Here is a 4,731-nt window from a genome sequence, read left to right on the forward strand (position 1 = left end):
GTTTTGAATGTATTCAGACAAAAAAGCTAACATATGTGTTATGGGTCGATTTTTTTTTTACAACTTAGATTTCGGAATCTATCCATTTTCCATAAAGGACCCGAATGAAACCAAAGTTTCATGTTCGGTTTTGAATGAGAGACGTCAAAAAGAAAGGCTGAATCGACGTCGAATATAACCCTTAGCCTTCCAAGCTAACTATGCGGGTTCGATTCCCGCTACCCGCTCCATTTTAATTCTGATATACGCATCATTAATGTAAATACGCATATTTCTTTCCTAAATTATTTCAGAAAAGAATCTGGTTCCTTTTTTACAAACAGTAAGATAGTAAAGGAAAAATAGAAAGATAAAATACGGAATGAAAAGGCGTTCATTGTCTAATGGATAGGACAGAGGTCTTCTAAACCTTTGGTATAGGTTCAAATCCTATTGGACGCAATTTATTTCCATCTATTTTTTTTTATCTTTTTATGTCAAGACAGATATTTTGAATGATTTAAATAAGAAACGTTTCTCGACGATTTACTAAGAGTAATCAACTTCTTTATGCTTGTTCCTGAAGTAGAAACCGTTCCACCTGTTTCTTAATAGCTTCCTTCAAAAGAACTTCTGCTTCTTCCAGAAATTTCTTGGTAGAAGATATGATTTCTTGCAATTGAGGTTTATTCGTTTTTAAGTAAGTACGTAATTGAACGAGGAATTTCTTTACCTGATCTATTTCTAATGGGAAAGTAGAAGACAGAAAAATTAACTTAAGTAAGGGGGTATATAGTAGTATTCTCATAGGTTAGAAGTCTCTAGATAACTTGGGAGATTAACTCCGCGACTGAATCGGTGTAACTCAGGAAAATTTCAATCTTTGGTTACTTGATTTAGATGATCATTCCATGATTCCTAAGATCTTTTACTTCAATTTTATCTTATTCTAATCCATATATATCCTTTATTTGAATTTCCTAATGGATTTTCTTTTAATTTCTCTATAGGTACTGGCTGTTGGTGCTTGAGGGGTGCTGAGTGATTTGAGTGGTTTTGCCTTATCAATCTGGTAATCCTTCTTGGTTTGTGAATTATGGATGCACTTTTGATGGAATTTTATCACGCGCTGATTAATTCTGTATTACTTTGGACAAACATACTTTATGATTCTCTTACAAGCCGTTGTATTCAAGATATCCGCCTCTCATTTAATTTCAACAATAACTTAACAGGTTGTAAGAAAATTTTCACCAGGTGTATGACATTCACTAATACTCATTGTGGTGGATATTTGTTTATAATTTTGAGTTACCTCGTTCTTTTCTCCATCTCTTTTCTTTTTCATTGAGATTCACCAAAATTGAAGCAGAATTCACACAAATCCAAAAAAGAATGAAGTTTACTTCGATAACTGATCGTCTCAGAGCCCAAAAAGAGCCCCATCTTTCTACAGAGGATTTGATTTTCAGAGCAGAACAGTACAAATTCTGTTTTCTAGGGAAGCCTTATTCTGTTAAGACCTACACTGTTAGTGAGCTAGATAAACAGTTAAAAATCCTTTGGCACAAAAGTAAATAAATCTTTATTAAAAAGGAGGAGAATGGTTGTTTTCTTATAAAGTTTCATACCCAAGATGAGTATGAAGTGGTTTTAAAATTTCGTCTTTGGTTTCTAGATGGTGATATTTCGGTGCTTGAACCCTGGAATCCCAAAATACCTAAGTCTGCAGTTGATTTAACCAAGCAGCTCTTATGGTTGCGTCTTTATAACATGCAACCAGGTTTTGCAAGCTATAACATCGTCATGGAGATAGCTTCAACAATGGAGAAGTAAGAGAGTTAGATCCACCGGACTGCATTGTTCAGAAGGCTAAGGTGCAAAAAGCTTTGGTACTCATTAATGTGAGAAACCCTCTTCGTAGGGGTTTCTGGATGAAGAATGTAGCTGGTGAAGATGACTGGATAAGATTATTTATGAAAAACAACCCTTTAATTTATGTGGTTTCTGCTACACGATTGATCATAATGAACTTGAGTGTGAAACTATTGCTGCATTTCTGCTCCAACAACAGCGTGGGTACCTCTCTTCCACTTCCATTATTGATGTGCCATCCTGGAAAAATACGGATATGAGAAGCAAAAGGGATACAAACTCTACTGGTAGTCAAGGTCAAACTGACGGAGACGATCAACTTGCAACTATTGCTCAGGGAGAGAACATCAATCCTGTTATGATTCAGGCACAAGTGCAAGACAAGGATGATACTGCTATGATAGTTCATCAATCTTCTAACATGCATGCAGATTCTGCTGTTGCTGATCCATCTCATTTTATGTTGGAGGTTTCTAGAGATATGGTTTCTCTTAAAGAACAAAGTGCAGACAACAATTTGGGAAATATTTCTTTGTCTTCTTCTTCTCCAGTGGCTATAGTGGACTGCAATGACCAAGGTATGCTACAATTTAAATTTAATAATCTTAAGGACACAGATGATGTGGTTCAGAGGAAGGGTAAAAGAGTCAGGCTTGAAGAGGGCCAATCTAGTGGTCCAAAACTTTTAAATATAGAAAACGGAGATAATATAATTAATAAGTCTGAGTTAAATATGGAGAATCAACTTCAGGATTTTAAGTCAACCATAGGTCAGGAAAGTGGGTATGGTTCACATATGGATATCTTAAAGTCATATATTGCTCTAGGTGATATGAATGTCTCTTTTGATGATTACAATGTTGCAAATCTTGATCCAGATAGTCCTAGTGCATCTAGAGCTTTTTCAAAATCACTTCAAGCTTTACTGGCTCATTTTGAAGATAATATGTCCAGCCATAATCCTAATGATGTGAACCCAGAGATATTAGGAAATGAGCATGTTAGTTTGGATGTGAATACACCATCTCCTAATTCATTCTCTTCATTTCATGGTACTTTTTCAGAGCAAAACCACTCTAAAAGATTTAAAGCATCTTCCTCAGGCACTGGCAGTCAGGTACACTCCTCTCATCTTTTACACTTTCAATTTTGCAGTTCTTTCATTTTCAATTTTAAATTTGCTGGTTCTTTTTCTTGGTATCTGAGTTGCATTAGAAATTGCTCCTTTCAATTTTATAGTTTTATAATCATGAAAATTTTATCTTGGAATGTCCAAGGTCTGGCTGGGAAGGACACAAGAGATCATCTAGGAGACATTATAAAATGCATAATCCAGATATAGTGTTTTTAGTCGAAACGAAAGCTGGTTTAGATAAAGCCAAATTTCTGGTTCAAAAATATAATTATCCTAATGTTCACTTTATTAGCTCAATTGGCTTATCTGGTGGAATTGTATTACTTTGGAAAGATGGGTTTCCTTGTTATTGTTTGTGCTAAGGATAATATGATTCACCTACTAGTCACCAGTAACCCTTCTAAACAAGAATGACTTCTTTCTTGTGTGTATGGGTCTACTCATTCTGAGTTTAAGCAACAAAAATGGGAATTTATTAAGGAGATTAGTGAAAATGTCTTTCAACCATGGGTTATTCTGGGTGATTTAAATATCCATATTAGTAATTCAGATGTTTCTACTAGTGTGACTACTCTAGATAATTGGGTTGGCAACATTTTAGATGATGTTGGACTCATGGATTTAGGATATGCTGAACCTCAACACACTTGGTCTAACAGATTAAATGGTAAAGTCCACAAAAGAGCTAGAATAGATATGGCTCTTCATAATTCCAACTGGATAAGAGAATTTCCAGATTCTAAACTGTTGCATCTTCCATTTTTAGGATCTGATCATAAACCTATCTTACTTGTCATTGAATCGGATTGTATTAAGCCTAGAAATGTGTGGAAGTTTTACATATGTTGGTTAGAAAATCCAAATTTCTCTAAACTCATTGTTAATTCTTGGGATTCCTCTCCAACATAACTTAATTTGTCTCAAAAGTTATCTAATGCAAGGAGGAAACTTTCTAGGTGGAATAGAGAATATTTTGGCAAAATTGGTTTTCACTTAAAATATATTAAAAATCAATTATCTTTTCTCCAAGAACAGCCCTATAGTGATGCCATCTCTCAGAAGATTCATCTTACTATTCAAAGGTTGAATTATTGGAAAAAGATAGAAGCGGATTTTTGGCAACAAAAATCAGGGGATCGTTGGTTAAAGGATTCTGACAATAACACTGCTTATTTTCATGCCTTAGCCAACATAAGAAGGTCTAGAAATCACATATCATCTCTTAGAGATGATCAGGGTAATTGGTTTCATTCTCATCAAGACTTAGAAGCTCTTCTTACTAATCATTTTTCTTCTATTGCTAAGACTACAAACCCTCAATTTCAGCAAGATTCTTTTGATATTATTTCTCCAATAATAACTCAAGAGGATAATGCTTCTTTGCTTGCTATGCCAACTGAAGAAGAGATTCTTAATGTGCTTAGAGATATGCCAAGTTGGAATTCACCGGGCCCAGATGGGTTCCCAGCTGGATTCTTTCTATCACAATGGCAAGTTGTTGGTAAGGATGTAGTCAAGATGGTGCAACAATTTTTTACAACTAAACTCATGCCACAGAGTATAAATCAAACTGTTAATTGCCTAATCCCTAAAAATAAGCATCCAACAACACCATATGATTATAGACCGATTGGCCTGTGTAATATAACTTATAATATAATCTCCAAGCTTATAGTTATGAGAATGAATCCCCTAATGTAGAAAATAATTTCCTACTCAAGCTGCGCATTTCCCTAAGAGAT

General features: G+C 34.9%; 1 non-coding gene across 1 annotated transcript; it reads left to right on the top strand.

The window, feature by feature from the left end:
- The first annotated feature begins 369 nt into the window (after window positions 1–369).
- Window positions 370–441, top strand: TRNAR-UCU. Its single transcript has one exon. It is a non-coding gene; the product is annotated as a tRNA-Arg (tRNA).
- The last annotated feature ends 4,290 nt before the right edge of the window (window positions 442–4,731 follow it).

This window comes from Papaver somniferum, chromosome 4 (genome assembly GCF_003573695.1).
Source record: "Papaver somniferum cultivar HN1 chromosome 4, ASM357369v1, whole genome shotgun sequence".
NCBI lineage: Eukaryota > Viridiplantae > Streptophyta > Magnoliopsida > Ranunculales > Papaveraceae > Papaver > Papaver somniferum.